Genomic DNA, 17,090 nt, shown 5'->3' with positions numbered 1-17,090 from the left:
ACAGGAGGGGGAGATATGTATATATAGCAACAGCATGGGGAACAGGAAAGCAGGGTACACAGTGACACACGTGTGGGACATGATAACATTCACATTTACATTTCTATCTTGATTGATTGAATGATTGATTGATTGATATTTTATTTCTATCGCGCTCGTACACAAGTGTTTCAGAGCGCGACAAGGCAAGGGAGGGGAACAGGGGAGAACAAAACAGCGATCTTACTATGCCTAGTGACATTGAGAATGCGCAAGTGCATGGGAGAGGGGGAGGGGAACAGTGCATGGAAGGAGGTAGAAGTGGAAAGTGCGAAGCAGAAGAGAAACAGATAAATAACAATAATAAATAATAAAGGCAACAAACAGTGGTAATGCAGCCAGCAATTTGCAAGTGCTAGGTTTAAGGCAGCAGGCAGGGTAGGTCTGATAAGTGCAGGAAGAAAAAGGGGGGGCTGTATGGGTACAGATACAACCCCAGTGCAAGGGGTGGCCCAGAGCCAATGCGGGAGGAAGGCAGGGTGAGGAGGTACCTGGGCCCGAAGGACAGAGGGTGGCCAGGTGCACAGTGCCAAGAGAGAACAGAACAGCAGGGGAGAGGGGGAGCGAAGGCAGAAGAAAAGAGGAAGGTCTTGAGGTGCTTCCGGAACCGGAGATGGTTCTCCTCAAGTTTTAGAGTGGCAGAGAGGCTATTCCAGAGGGAGGCCCCAGTCGAAGACAGAGATCTACCCCAAGCTCGTTTTTTTGAAAAACAACTGACCCTGAGGGAGTTGGAGGTAGAGGAGCGAAGAGCTCGAGGGGGGAGGTATTTGCGGAGGGATAGCTGAAGGTATTTTGGACCCAGGCCCCAGAAAGCCTTGTGGACAATGCAGAGAGTTTTGAATTTAATCCTTGCATTCACTGGGAGCCAGTGGAGAGATTTCAGAGCTGGAGAGATACGATCCCAGGGCTTGAGGCCAAAGGACAAGTCTTGCAGTCCTGTTCTGGATTAGTTGCAGAGGGCGGAGAGTAGAGGCAGGTAGATTTAGAAAGAGGCTGTTACAATAGTCCAAGCTTGGGAGCGAACCAGAGCTTGGGATACCATGAGATTCTGGGGGAAGGAGAGGAAAGGCAGAGTACCTCTGAGGAGGTGCAGTCAGAAATTTGACTTTTTAGAGACCTCAGAGATGTGGGCGGAGAACGAAAGGGTGGAGTCAAAGATGACCCTGAGGTTCTTAGCCTCGCTTTGGGGGTAGGAGGAGGGCCAAGGGAGGCTGGCCAGAGAGTGAGGGGAAAGGATGGTGAAGGTGTGCCGATGAGGAGGATCTCTGTCTTGCTGGCATTCAGAAAAAGATCATTGGCGGAACACCAATCTTGAATGGCAGTTAGGCAATCAGAGATGAGAGAGGGAGAGGAGCCTGAAAATGAGTTGAGTGTCATAAGCGTAGCACTGGAATTTTGAGCAGAAAGTGGCAATGCAGTGGGCGAGAGTTGCCAGGTATTGGTTGAAAAGCCAGGACGAGCGGTTAGACCCCTGGGGAACACTAAAGGTAGAGAGGAAGATAGATGAAAGGAAGGACCCAAGTTGGACCTGGGAGGGTCGATCGGGGACGAAGGCGGTCAGCCTGGCCAGAGCCTGATAGTGATACCCAGGTTTTCATTGAGACAGTTAAGCAGGATGGTATGGTTGACCGTGTCGAAGGCAGAAGAGAGATCGAGGAGGATGAGGACAGAGGGAATGTTAGAGTCAAGGTTGGAGGGCAGATCTTCACGGATGTTCTGGAGAGCAGTTTACGTGCTTCTGGCAGCTCTGAATCCAGACTGGTGGTCATGGAGACAGCCAACAGAATTGGAATGAAGGTTAAGCTGAGAGATGGCCAACTTTTCCAGGAGTTTGCCAAGAAAGGGACTAATGGAAATCGGGCGATAGTTAGCTGGACAAGAAGGATCAGCTGTGGGTTTCTTGAGAAGAGGATGCACAAAGGAGTACTTCAGAGGGGAGGGGAAGGACCCTTAGGCAAAGGAGTGGTTTCAAAAATCAGCAAGGGGCGGAGCGAGGGTGTCAATATGGTCCTTGATGGTTTTAGAGGAACAGGGATGAACCTGTTTTGAATAGGCTTTCATAGATCGGACTTGTCTAGCGACCTCGCCAGGGGTGAAAAGAGGAAAGGACGAGAAGGATGGTGGGAGGGTGGATAAAGGAGGGTCAGGAAGCATAGATGGAGAGGGGAGAGGAAGAGTATGGGTGGAGAGGATGGACAGGATGTCCTGGGTTTTTTAAATGAAGTGAGAGGCAAGGGCATTGCAAAGAGCCTGGGAGGCAACAGGAGGGGTAGAGACTGCAGCACGGTTGGCCAGCTCCTTGCAGATTTTAAAGAGTTTGGCCGAGTTGTTAGATGCCGTAGAGACACGAGCTTGAATGTGGACTCTCTTCTTGGTGTGGACAGAGAGTCTGTATTGCCATTGTAGCAGGCGACAGGCCAGTTTGTCAGAAGATGAACAGGAAGTTCTCCATTTCCTCTCAGCTGCCCTACACTTACGTTTAAGTGTAGCTAGGTCAGAGTCATACCAGGAATTGCACTTGGCTTTGGACTTCAAACGGATCCTCATGACAGATTGATTGATTGATTGATATTTTATTTCCATCGCGCTCGTACACAAGTGTTTCAGAGTGCGATAGAAATAAAGGGGCAAGAGCATCAAGTGTATCAGAAATTGAAGAGTAGAGCATAGCTAGGGCTGTGTCAGGATGTGAGACAGCCAAAGGTGGACGGGGGGAGAGAAAGTGGCAGCAAAAGCCTCAACTGACACACGCTTCATGGGCTGGATGTCCGAGAAGGTAGGTGGCAGTGTTGGGGTAGGCTTGGCTTGGAGGAAGAGAGGGAGAGATGAGATGGGAGGAGGGAGTAATCGCTCTAGGAGAGAGGAGTGGTCAGAGGGATGAGAGGGGCGGTCAGAGGAGATCAAGACATCGAGTGTGTCTGCAGAGTGAGTTGGGCCAGAGGGGAGGATGGACAGGGAGAGGGAGTCGCAGAGGTCACAGAAGAGTTCAGAGGAGGAGCAAGGAGAGTCTAAATGTATGTTTAGGTCACCAAGGAGGAGAAGTTGAGTGGTAGAGGCCAGGAGGGAGGAAGAGAGGTCTGCCCACTCAGAGAGAAATTAGGTGATTTGACCAGGAGGCCGGTAAATGGTAACCACAGTAAGAGAATGGGTAGGTGAGAGAGAAAGCCTACAGACAAGGCATTCAAAAGAGGAGTAGGGGAAGGCCACCAGGGGGCGCACGGACGATGTCATCCTCCGTGTGAGCTCCTAACCCACGGGCCCCCAAAAGTGAATTGAGCCCCCACTTTGGCCCCCCCGAACCCAACAACGACAGCCTGATTTGCAAGAAGCACCCCCCCACCCCCCGAGCGAAAACCCGGCCAAAATCGGACCCGGGGTCCACGAGAAAACCACGGAAGGAATCTACCTCCCCCCGCCGGCGGAGACACAGACACGGGAGAAGGCCGCGGCCCGCGGCGCTGGACTCCGCCCCCGGCCTTCATCGAGGAACGCCGGCGCGGAAACGCCAGCGCGGAAATAGGGCTTCGGGGAGAGAGGCAACGGCCCGCTCCGGATCAAGTGGAGGGTCGCCCCCCCCCGAGCTCCCGAAGAGCGGACTCCTCGTGCGACCGGCTCCACGCCACAAGGGATCGCTCCCGCGGAGGTAGGTGCCCGGCTCCACGCCACTTCGGCGGGAGCTTGCTCTGCCCCCGCGGCCCAGAATAACCGCGCTACCCCCCCGGCCTAGAATAACCGCGCCACCAGGACTCCAGGAGACCTGCCAAGAGCCTGCCCCCACACGGCGCCCCACTCTAATTGAAGCGCGCAAATCGCCCGAAGGCTCTGGCTTGGTAGGGGTGCCGCAGCCCCAACATCGCTCCCGCCGATTGCAACGCGGGGACCCACACACCACCAGGCGAGAAAGGAACCAACGGGTGCTCTTGGTGCCCACAACAGCTATCTACGGTCTCCCCCCAAGCAACCAGTTAATCAAGCACACGAAAGAGGAGGCGGAAGGTTGGGCCCCCACTCTTGGGGCGTGTGCCCTCTTCCGAAAAGGCCACCGACAGAACGGAGGCAGGACAAAAGGCCCTGCAATTGGACAACACTGCATTACACGGAGACCCGAGGCCCCCCCCCAAGCATCTGCGCCTTAAATCCCTGCCCTGAGACCTGCGCCCACACAACTCCATCAGGGCCTAGCCACGGGACGCTATCGACACCAAAGACCCTCCGAAAAGACGTTGAAGCCGACGAAGGACATAACCAGTGTGGAGGGTAGAGCCCCTGGAGACAGGGCGAGTGCCTCCTCCCACCGTCGCCAAAGGAACACACGCCACGAGGACAACCACCCGGACACTCCTTGATACCCCCCACGAGCGCCTAAACACGCTGGTTCCGAGGGTAAGGCCCCCGACCCAGGGGCGTGTGCCTCCTCGTTGAACACCCATCCATGAACATATCGAACAAGCTTGCCAAATACGCCTACAAGCCAGCAGCTCAGGCTCCCGACCCTGGATCAACAATGTCGGTAGAAACCACCGAAACGAGTGCAGCTGCCACCAAGGGTGATATTGCCGCTCTTTTAGCCGAAATCCGAAACATGGGCGCCAACCTCGGTGGCAAAATGGATAAGATGACCCAAAGGATAGACAACATCGAGGAGAGACTAGAAGGGGTCGAGATGAACCAAACCTCTATAGACACTCTAGAGGCCCAAATGGAGCTCAGAATACGAAACATAGAAAAGAAGGAGGATGAGATTCGCCTGAAGATAGACGATTTGGAAAACAGAGAAAGGAGAAATAACCTACGGTTTTTTGGAATCCCGGAAAAAGAAGGGGAGACAGAGGAAGACCTCAAGCAGACTATACACGACATCATCAAAATCCTGACCGCGGACGATGACATCGATGAACTCAGGACCGAGAGAATTCACAGAGCCGGTGGCCCCCCAGGAGGCCCGAGATCGGTCCTTGCCAGATTCCATAGGTACCAGGACAAAACGAAGATACTCGCCAAGGCCAGATCTGGAGGCACTCTTACCCTAGGAGGGGCCCAGATTACTATCTTCCAGGACCTCTCATCACTGACACTGGCATTGCGTCGCTTATGCGGCCCCCTCACGAGATGGCTAAAAGAACAGGGAACGAGATACAGGTGGGGATACCCCTTCTCCCTCGCGTTTGAACATGGAACCAGAAAGTTCCTACTACGCTCTGAAGAGGAAATTAGAGAATGTATAGCCGACCTCCTCGAACAGACCCCGGAGGGCGGCACCCAGGGAACACTAACGCAGGACGGATCACGCTGGGAGCTGCAGGGCCCGAGAAGAAAACGAGTGAAAGGCTCCAGAAAATACAGGAGACCCAATGACACACCTGATCACAACCAATGACCACATGTATCATACAATATGCTACCGCGAAGTGGGAATCCTTGGTGTTTGACACACTGTTGTTTGATAAGTGATTTCATGAGCAGGGGGGTGGGGGCTCAAAAATATTAGCTTGATACTATTAGTTTACGGGGTCGTACGGTTTCGACCCTCACTGGTGGTCCGACTGAAGACCGGTTGTCCCAATCCGGTCCAACTCGGACGCCACCATGGACAGACACAAACCCTCATCGAAAAATTTAAAATCGACACGATAATCCAGAGGGTGATGGGTATGCAGTCCGATACCCTACGGGAACGGGAGGGGGGAGGGAAACGGGGAATGGCACAGTCTCAGACAAAGTCTCTGTCAGATAGTGCCACACACAAAGCTACTTCCATCATAGCAATTTCGTACAATGGGCTCCACGACAAGGTGAAGAAACTCCACGGATGCACTGATGACACACAGACATGATAAACCAAATGACATGCAGGGTAAGCTCAAAATTGGCACGCTCAATGTTAAGGGCCTTAATTCTCCCACCAAAAGGTCACTGGCGCTGAGAGAATTCAGGAGGGCTGAACTGGACATTCTTTTCTTACAAGAAACTCGATATAGCAGAGGGGAAGAGAGGAAGATTCTCTATGCCAAGCTGGGATCGGAATATTGGGGCTCTGGCCCGCTGAAAAAAGCTGGAGTTGGCATACTGATCAACAGAAAGATCCAATTCGAACTCTTAAAGTCATGGATGGACGTCAGTGGTAGAGCAATAGCCCTGGTGGGCAACATACAGGGCACGGTTGTTACCCTTGTGGCAATATACGCCCCTAACACTGGCCAAGACCAATTCCTCCAGAGGATAATACCTAAAATCATGTGCGAAGCAGAATGCGAAGTAATTATCGGAGGTGATCTGAACATGTGGATGAACCCGGACCAAGATAGGCAATCAGGTCGCCCCTCTACATCTCCACTCGTTGATCCCAGACGCCCACTGGCCGCAGACATGATGACCGCCTATAACCTCACCGACGCATGGAGGCATGCCAACCCCAACCGCACTGGCTTTACCTTTTTCTCGGCGCCACACGCAACCTTCTCCAGAATAGACTATGTGTATCTGACCACAGACCTCATCGCGGCGATGACTGAAGCTGTCATAAACCCAGTCTCCTGGTCGGACCATGATATGGTCACGGTCACCCTCGACCAAATAGCCCTGCCCCGAAGATCCTCTAAATGGCGCTGTAATGAAACCCTCTTTAAGGATCCCACTTTTCGCGAGGAATTGGAACAGGACATTACCCGATACTTTGAGATCAACAACACAGGGGAAGTCTCTATGAACACAGTTTGGGAGGCAGGCAAGGCGACCTGGAGAGGACTACTTATCCGAGAAGGAGCAGCCAAAAAAAGGGAAAGACAATTCATTGAGAACAGGATCCGGAATGAAATCACACAACTGGACCACATGGCACAAACGGCTGATCAGGATAGACTACAAAAGATTAAAGAAGCCAACGACAAGAGAGAGGAATTAAGACAACTAGAGGCGGGAAGCGTAGCGCGTAAGCTACAACACCTGAAGCAGAAGCATTATGAACACGGGGACAAAGCGGGCGCCCTCCTTGCCGCAAGGCTACGAGGCCAACGCCAAGAGAGATGGGTCCCCACGATTCAAACAGAAAGGACTTCTGACGAGGCAACTTCGCCCAGTGTTCCTGAGGCTTTTGCCGAATTTTACGAAAAATTATACTCAGCGCGCCCCCCCTTGCATACAGGAGACATAAATGAATACCTTGAGCGAGCGCACTTGCCCACCCTCCCAACGGATAGTGCACTCACATTAGAAGCCCCCATAACAGGAGAGGAAATTGAGGAAGCTATCAAAAGACTCCCAGCAGGGAAAGCCCCCGGAAACGACGGATACACGGCAGGGTTTTATAAAACTTTTAAAGACGCCCTTCTCCCATTCATGGTTCTCCTATTCAACAACATCCTATACTCCGGAGAGGCACCCGACTCCTTCTCTGAGGCGCTGATAACAGTCATCCCCAAGGAGGGTAAAGACCCTAAGTTGTGCGCTTCCTACCGCCCTATATCTCTATTAAACATTGACGCCAAAATCTATACGAGAATCCTGGCTGCAAGGCTGGAGTCATATATGCCGGCAATAATCCACAATGACCAGGTCGGCTTCATTTTGGGCAGGCAAGGAGCAGACTCCAGCCGGAAAACCCTACACTTAATTCACGAGGCCCAAACTTCACAGAACAATCCTACGCTACTCTCAATTGATGCTGAGAAGGCATTCGATAGAGTCGACTGGCAATTCCTTGAGGCCACACTACAAAAGATAGGCATAGGCCCTACACTCCGACGAGGAATCAAAGCAATCTATAAGTCTCCAAGAGCATCGGTCTCGGCAAACGCTCAATTCTCCCGATGGTTCCCCCTCAACAGGGGTACAAGACAGGGTTGCCCCCTATCGGCGATACTGTTTGCACTGTCCTTGGAACCTCTCGCCGTAATGCTACGAGCTGACCCCGCAGTGGAGGGAATCCAAGTGAGCGGTAAAGAATATAAGCTAGCCTTGTATGCAGATGACATTCTGCTTCACCTGTCGAACCCAATGTCCTCCGTTCCGAGAGCGATCCAGCTAATAGAAGAGTACGGTGCACTCTCGGGATTTAAAATCAACAAATCCAAATCTACTCTTTTCCCACTCCACGAACCATCATCGGAATACCGGAACACCCTTGCACAACTCGGGCTGATCGTCGGAGGCCCAACATTGAGATACTTGGGAATTAACCTGACACGACATCTAGATGACCTCTACGAAGCCAATTTTCCCCACCTCCTCGAGGCTCTCAAGAATGATCTCAGGAAATGGAAACCGCTCACGATATCCTGGATGGGACGCCTGAACGCGATTAAAATGGTGTCCCTTCCACGATTTCTCTACCCCTTTCAGGTCCTGCCTATCACAATCCCGGAACACTTTTTCAAGCAAGTCAAAAAGGCCATCCTACACTTCTTGTGGAACGGGAAAAAACCCAGAATCTCCTACGAAGTCTTAACACTACCAAAAGAGCTAGGCGGGGTTGGCTTACCAGACATAGAACGCTACTACCAAGCGACACAGCTCAGGATCTTAATCCCACACCTCCGAGAAAGAAAAGACCTCCAATGGGTCCACCTTGACAACAACGTTCTATACAACGTGACGCTGGCAGAGTGGTTATGGGTCCCCAGGTCGAAATTATCGAGGAAGCTCCGCAACCATCCGATACTAAGCACGCTGTGGAACATATGGAGAAAGGGAAGAGCAATGTCAGGGGTTACCACATGGCCTTCGCCACTGAGCCATCTTTGGTCCCCGGGAATCAGAGAGGAAATCCCGGAACATGCCAGGTACCAATCTTGGTTCGATGCCGGCCTTGAGAGGGTCGGACAGCTGTGGAGAAAGGGGAAATTCATTTCGATAACGGAACTCGAGGAGGCCCTCCAAATCCGCCCGATACCAGTCCTCCTGTACCTACGGCTGAAAGGCGTCATATCTAGAAAAGAATGGAAGGAAACCACGCAGAGAGAATTGACACCCTTTGAGATGATCCTGGACACAAATACTACCTCCAAAGGCCTCATAGCGAAAATGTACAGAGCCCTAATCACCAAAGACAATGCACCCAACCATCGTCTAAAAGCAAAATGGGAACGAGACTTTGCCAGAGAGTTCGATCAGCAAGCCTGGAACAAAATATGCGAAACACCAGCCAAAATATCGATTGCGGCCCAGTACAAATTGCACGCCATAAAATTACTACACAGATGGCAATATGACCCGCAAAGACTGTCCAAAATGTTCCAGACCTCCAGCCCGAGATGCTGGCGACATTGTGGGATGATCGCCGACTACTGGCACATGTGGTGGAACTGCCCCAAGGTCCGCATCTACTGGCAAGAGGTCCTGGGATGGATCAAACAGCTGGAAGGCATAAATAGAGAACTGTCACCCCTCCTGATCCTGTTTGGCCTCGAAGAAGAGGACGACGAAATGACAAGAGTGAAAGGTCTGATATCCCCCCTCTTGCTTGCGGCGAGAGCTGCCCTTGTGATAAAATGGAAAGCTCCTCGCCTGCCTGATAAGAGGGACTGGATACAGATTGCGACAAATATCTACACCATGGAGAAAGTGACAGCAATATTACATGACAGAGCTGCGCGGCAAGAAGAACTCTGGTCCGACTTCATAACCGAATACATTTCGCGCCCGACCAAGGAAGACTCGACGCAGCAGGAAAACTGCCCTCGATCCGTGCCACCAATCACTGAAAACTGAAAAGCCCCCATGCTGACGACCCTTGCATGTCATAGACTACACAGGAGAACAATGATCGTTGGAAGTGCCAAAATGCGCGTCACATAGCCCACTACGACTCAGAATGCCAAAGCCCCGAAGGAAGCGGACATGGAACATGGGGATAGGGAGGGGGGTGGGAAGGAGGGAGGGAAGGGGGGCTTTTTCTTTTCTCTTCTTTATTCTCTTTTTCGTTCTTCTTTCTGCCTTCTCCTGGAATATGGAGGGTTAAGGTTGATAACTGTTGTTAAGGTGGACACGGAGTCTTTAATGCAGTAGTTCGATATGCACACTGTATAACCACCTGTATGTTCATATTCACTGTTAAAAACAATAAAAATTAAATTAAAAAAAAAAAAAAAAGAGGAGTAGGTCTGAGTGGGAATGATAGAGGCAGGAATCCACTCAGGAAAGATTAGGGCAACCCCCCCACCGGACTGGGAGGATCTGGGTGCTGAGAGGATCTTGTAGCCATCAGGGAGGATAGTGTCAAAGCTCGTGACAGAGCTGCCCATTAACCATGTCTCAGTAAGACCAAGGACATCAAGGTTTAGTTCTTCAAGGAGGTGGCAGATGTCAGAGGAGTGTTTGACGGCAGAGCGAGAGTTGAGAGTGGCAATATGAAGAAGGTTGCCAGCCTTAAAGACCTTCCGTGGAGGGGTACAGATCAGAGGTACGCCCTGCGGAGGAGAAAGAGCCCTAGGAAGGGAAGAGGAGGAGGAGGAAAGCGAGGGCAATGTAGCAAAGGGGGGAGAGGATGGGACAGCAGGAGATGAGAGGAAATTGATGAGGTGAGGGAAGCGCCTATCAAAGAGGAGGAGATTGGCCTGAGGGCCTTGGACCATGACAGTGCCATTTAGGTAGACATTAATGATGACTTTAGAGGAGTCGAAGGAAGCCATGAGAACTTCTCAGCGAGTGCCACCATTAATGGGAGAGGAGGAGATAGGGCAGAGCACAGAGACCATATGATGCAATTCAGGCTAATGTTCACAACTCCACCTAAGTGTGGGACATGCTAACATTTGCATTTCTATCTAGATGCGACTCAGGCTAATGTTCGCGACTCCATTTGAGTGAGGCACATACTTCCATCCACAAGTCCATCCAAGTCTTGGACATGCTGACAGTTGTCTTCATATCTAGATGCGACTCAGGATAATGTTCACGATTTTATCTAGGTGTGGCACATGCTAACATTCACAATTATGTCTAGGTGTGGGACATGCTGGGACATGGTAACATTTGCTTTTCTATCCAGATGCGACTCAGGCTAATGCTCATGATTTCATCAAAGTGTGGGACATGTTAACATTCACAATTCCATCTAGGTGTGGGACATGGTAACAATCAATCTATCTAGATGTGACTCAGGGTAATGTACACAATTTCATCTAAGTGTGGCACATGCTAACATTCTCAATTCCATTTAGGTGTGGGACATGCTGGGACATGCTAACATGCACAATTCTATCTAGATGTGATGCAGGCTAATGGTCATGATTCCATCTAACTGTGGTACATTGCTACCATTCACAATTCCATCTGAGTTTGGGACATGCGGACAATGGTATTCTATTTAGATGCAACTCAGGCTAATGTTCACAATTTCATCTAAGTGAGGCACATGCTACCATTCACAATTCCATTTAAGTGTGGGACATGGTACCATTCACAATTCTATCTAAGTGTGGCACATGCTAGCTTTTATAATTCCATCTAAGTGTGGCACATGCTAGCATTTACAATTCCATCTAAGTGTGTGACATTCTACCATTCACAATTTCATCTAAGTGTGGGACATGATAACATTCACAGTTCTGTCTAGGTGTGGGACATGCTGAGACATGCTAACATTCACAATTCCATCTAAGTGTGGCACATGCTAACAAATACAATTCTGTCTTGGTCTGGCGTGTGCTAAAGTTCGCAATTCTAACCAGGTGTGACATTGCTAACATTTACAATTCTGTCTTGGTCTGGTGCAGGCTAAAGTTCACAATCCTAACCAAGTGTGGCATTGCTAACATTTACAATTCTGAGGTAATGTAATTTTGAGTGGCAGGGTTTCTGGAGTATAGTGATTGCTCTACTCCCTGCCATGCCACACTTACTTTGGCGGTTGCTGCTGGTTGACGGCTGGTTGCTGGTTTCACTGGCTTCCCCTGCGGACACCTGCTGACACACCTTAAGCCGCCACTGTAGGAGCCGACCTTTGCTTTAGGGCCCTTCACTGCAGAGGCTGCCAGGCAGAGGGCTGCCCAGGTGTGTCCTTGATGAGGGAGAAGTGGACCAATCAGGTCGGGAAGGAGGTCTGGAAGGCGGGATATGGTGAATCATGAAGCGGGAGGCTGGGAAACACAAACCACACAAACTGGCCTACGGGGGTGGGGGCGCTCTGGGAGGCGGGAGGAGGGAGGAAGGGAAGCAGAGAGGGAGAGGGGAATGGGGACTGCAGGCAGGGCCAGCGGGCCAAACCACAGACCAAATTGTCTAAAACAAAGGCCCTGGAGCCTCTTTAGTAGGTCCAAACTCACCTGTGCCTCCAGGGAGCAGGCTCGATGGCAGCCTGGGAAGGCAAAACTTGGCAGCCTATCAGGGTCGGGGGCGGTCTGGGAGGCAGGAGAAGAGAGGAAGGGAAGCAGAGAGGGAAAGGGGGTCAGGGGTGGGCTGGGAGGCGGGAGGAGGGAGGAAGGGAAGCTGAGAGGGAGAGGGGTACGGGGACTACTCGTTAGTAGGCCCAAACTCACCTGCGCCTCCAGAACAAATTAATATGAACAGGAATCTATGTAATCAACAGTTCCAAACTCAGTATCCATCCTTTTCCCATAGACCTTCCCTTGTCCCACTTTTCCTTGTCGTGAAAGTAAGTGGTGCTACTTCTGTCTTCTTCCTGTTGTAAAGAGGTGATGCGTGTAGTGTCCTGTTGTTTCAATAGTAAGAGTGCTAGCAGAGACAGGAGCAGCTGGTCCAATTGCAAATGACAATAATGCACTTGCTTCATTGATAATAAAAACAGACACCTCCAGATAGTGAGCCACCTTTTAAAGAGCAGACTGCAATGGGTGGCCCATTCTACAATTGTAAAAACCTGTTGCTTCACTTTTAAGAGGGATGATGTGTTGCCTTCATAGGTGTGTGAGTGGGTGCGTGTTTGTGTGTGTATCTTCGAGATCCCTCATTGTTGGTCAAATGTATAGGTATGTTTCAGCAATGACCACAGATGCTATTTCTGCTACTCATGCTTAATGCAATTTATGTCGATATAATTTTGTCACAAAACAGGCTAGTAGTGATCTCTGTAAATGTCCTGAAATCGTGGTCTGGGTTTATGTAACTAAAAACGATTCATACTGCCAAGATTGAATACCACTCTGGAAACAGCATATGTTGCCCCTTGATGTGAAAAAGAGGAATCACTGGTTCACTGAAGTGGCCCTGCCAAGATGCGTGCATGACCTTTGGACCAAAGTACACAAACAACTATTTAATGGGCCTCATTACGAGTTTGGAGGTAAGTTACTGTCCTTACCGGCATGGAGCAAATACCGTGTTCGTGTACAAAAGAGCCCACTAATAGAGGGCTATTACGACTTCGCAGGCATGAGCTTTCCGCCATGCCGGTAACATTACCGGCATGCCGCTAAAGTTCAAAAAATGTACCTTAGCGGCATCGTGGAAAGCGCTGGCAGCACCATACTTGCCAACATTCTATGGTCTAAAAGATGTAGGATTTTTCAAGTTTCAAAAATAATACTTCCCATAACAATTAAATCACAGGAAATATAAAACATACATTGTTGCCACCACTACAGCATTCTAAAATACACAACCCATCAAACAGCAGAACCTGGAAAGATGTTCAAATGTTTAAAATGTATAATTCTGAATGGTAAGTCAACACCATATTCAATTACCTAACTTCACAGAAGGTAATCGCACAGAGCTGGTAGGCAACGTTTGCCACTGCTCTGTAGCAGCAACCTGGCAGTACATATTTATCCCTGCAGTGCAAGATGAATAACTGAACAAAATGGAGACTGATACCCTCCTCAGTCTGATATGCAGATGCTGTGTGATGATGCTACGCTCTGCCACTTTCCACTGGTGGTTCACCTAAGGCCTGTCCCGGCTAGAGTGCAGGGCAGAGTCATGCAGCTGTGAGGTCGGAAGATTGGTCTAAGTCCATCACTCAAAGTAATCACTTACCCGCCCACCGCTCAGACAGACTAATGTGTTGCATGCTTTGTCCTGGGCCAGTCTCAAGCAGGTGGCTTTAGAGTCACATACATTACCTGTCCCTGTAAAAAGCAATAGGATCTGACACCCAAATCTGTAGGCGGTAGAACTGCTTAAAAAGAAGTAGCCTACTGTCTAAATCAGTAGGGTTGGCAAGTATGCAGCACTACCGGCATCAATGGATACGGCATTAGCCGTGACCGCTATTAGTAGTGCCGTAAATAAGCGGAACCGGAAGTAGCGTCATCAAGAGCACAGCGACCATCTTTAAAAACACAATCCATTGCCATCCTTAGCACCCAGGACCTGGAATATATTGCTGAGTACATAAATCAAACTTTAACAACTATATAATGCCCAAAGCAGTCAAAAAAGGCGCCTCCCGCCTGCGCAAGGAGCGCGTTAACAAGGATGAGCTCACCATGTTGGCTGAGACCCTGGCTGACAATGCCGATGTTGTATTTGCAACCAGCCTCAAGAGGGAGGAAGTCCTCAAGAAGAAGGAAATTTGGGAACTAGTCGCCCAAAGGGTCAGCACGGTAGGTGACACCCCCGCACCACAAAAGACGTCCGTAAGAGATGGGATGACCTGCACCTGCCAGTCAGGAACATCCTGTCCACAAACAGGAGCGAGGCCATGGCTACTGGTGGAGGAGCAAGCTCACCAATAAAGCTGAGCCGGTGGGAGGAAATCTGTGCCAGTTCGATTGGCATAGAGGCCATCGAAGGCGTGGGCGTTATGGAGTGTGGCTTCACGTCATTGGCGGAGGGAGGTGAGTAGCCCAAGAAAAGACTGTGATGCAAAGTATGATGACAGTCCACCAATTTGTCTGCCTAAAGAGGCAAGGCATGGCCCAATACATACACATTCCCAACCTAGTTGTCGTCTGCAGCACAGACACATGCACATGCCTGCAGCATGGCAATGCCATACCTGACACACACCACACAAATATGAAAAAGTCATAAGTCACACTGCATGCAGGCCACAACAGAAATGCATGTCACATAGCATACGGCCGCCCCAACATGAGTGACCCTGACGGATGCCTGCATGAACCACCCATATAGCAAGCAACTTGATCATCAAAACTCCACTGCCTTTTCCCCTCTAATGTGTAGATGAGCAATAATACTAATGTTTGCATGATGCTTGTCAAACCATCACTCATGCCGTCCCTCTCTTCATCCCGCACAGGCTCAGACCCTGACAGCGAGGCCCGGGACTCACCGCCACAGGCGAATACACCCCGGAAGAAGCCCAGGGATGAAGGCAACAGCCCTTCCACTTCCAAAGCCCCACACTAGCCACGACAGGCACCAAAGACCAAACCAGCCCTCGATGCCACGGCACTGGTGCCACCAAGGCCCATCACCACAGTACTCACAACACCTGTGGCACCTGCAGAGGAGACAGTTGAAGGGCCAGAATCTGCAGAGGACAGCTCTTTTGGGGATGCGGCAGCTACAGCACCCCTCACAGAAGACGACGTGCAGGGACAGGTGTGTGTGCCTGTTGATGACGACTCCTCTGACCTACCGGCTACACCAAGTCCGACCCAATCCCCCTAGCTCGTACCTGTCGACTCATACTGCAACACCACCCCGGAGCAGTCAGGGGGTGAGTCCATACAAGGGAGCATGAATACCATAGAGGACCCAAATGCAGTTGCTGATGTAACACATGCACCCTCCACCTCCACTCGTGTACCGGCGGGGGTGCAGCAGGCAGGACACGCTGCGCAGCGGCAGGAGGAAATCACTGCCCTGGTGAAACAGTTTGTTACAGACAGGGCCTAAGCAAGGCAGGAGGGGGATCATCCTAGAAAGCACAAATAGATTGTTTGAGGAGGTGTCTGCCCTGAGGCAGGTACTCACCCGCATTGCTGATTCAATGGAGGCTGAGCGTCAAGCCCCAAGAATGGAGCAGGCAGCCACCCCATCTTCCTCAAGCTCCACACAAACCAGCCCCCTATGCAGGTCAGTGTGCACCCTGCGCTGCTCGGACGTGCCGCCACCTGGTGCAGGGAGTGGCAAGATGTAGACGGGGCAGCCTGATGAAGGCAATAGACAATTGCTTGGACACAATGTGTGGGGGAGTTGTGGGGGAGGGGGAAGGGGTGATGGTGTGTGCGGGAGTTGTGGAGGGCGGGGGATAGGGTGTGTGTGGGAGTTGTAGGGGGAGGGGGTGAGGGTGTGTGGGGTGGAGGGTTTCAGCACTTGAATATTTTTTGAACACTTAAATACACCCGTTGTGTGAAAAGAAAATCTTAAGTGGACATTCCTTATTGCATATGTGCCATTTATTGATATACAGTGTGCATTGTACATGTACTTCCACACCCAGTGCCCTCTGTCCGACTTTCACGTCAGCCTCTGCACCAATTTGTGTCAGAAATATTGTGCAATCACTGAGTGACGCACAACACGTCTCTCCTGTGCATCGGCACTGCAATGATGTGCACCCACATCTTCGTCATCCCCTTCATCATCACCAGGTGGTTGCAGTTCAATGTCAGGGGCACATTCCGTCGTATACACATGTTGTGCAGCATGACACATTCCATGATGATCTTGACCACCTCCTCATGGCTGTAGTGGAGTGCCCCACCCTACCGGCTAAGGCAGCAAAACCGTGCCTTCAACAGGCCAAAGGTCTGCTCGATGATCACACGGGTACCGGTATGGGAACTACTGTAGTCCTCCTCGTGCCTGTTCTGTGGGTTTCGGACAGGGGTGAGGAGACAGGGCTTCAAGGGATAGCCACTATCACCTGCATGAGAGGCAATAATAGGTATATGTCTGTCGAATCATGATGGACAGCTGTACTAGTCACACATGCCTGCAGATTATCGTTGGTCACATGCACATGTCCCTGGTTGTATGCACACAATTTTAATGTCAATGTGTTCTATGCCATGGACTTATGGTGTGGGTTGCATCTCCAAGATGATACACGGTGTACAGTGCCTTGATGTTGTTCATGCATTGTGGATGCATACCGCTGTGTTTGTGTGAAATTATTGATGTGCTTTGTTCTGTATGATTTACTAACTGGCAGCGTTGGCAGTAGGCTCTGGAATATTAGG

This window comes from Ambystoma mexicanum, chromosome 4q (genome assembly GCF_040938575.1).
Source record: "Ambystoma mexicanum isolate Mex_15411 chromosome 4q, UKY_AmexF1_1, whole genome shotgun sequence".
Classification (NCBI taxonomy): domain Eukaryota; kingdom Metazoa; phylum Chordata; class Amphibia; order Caudata; family Ambystomatidae; genus Ambystoma; species Ambystoma mexicanum.
Note: the sequence above shows the minus strand (reverse complement) of the source record.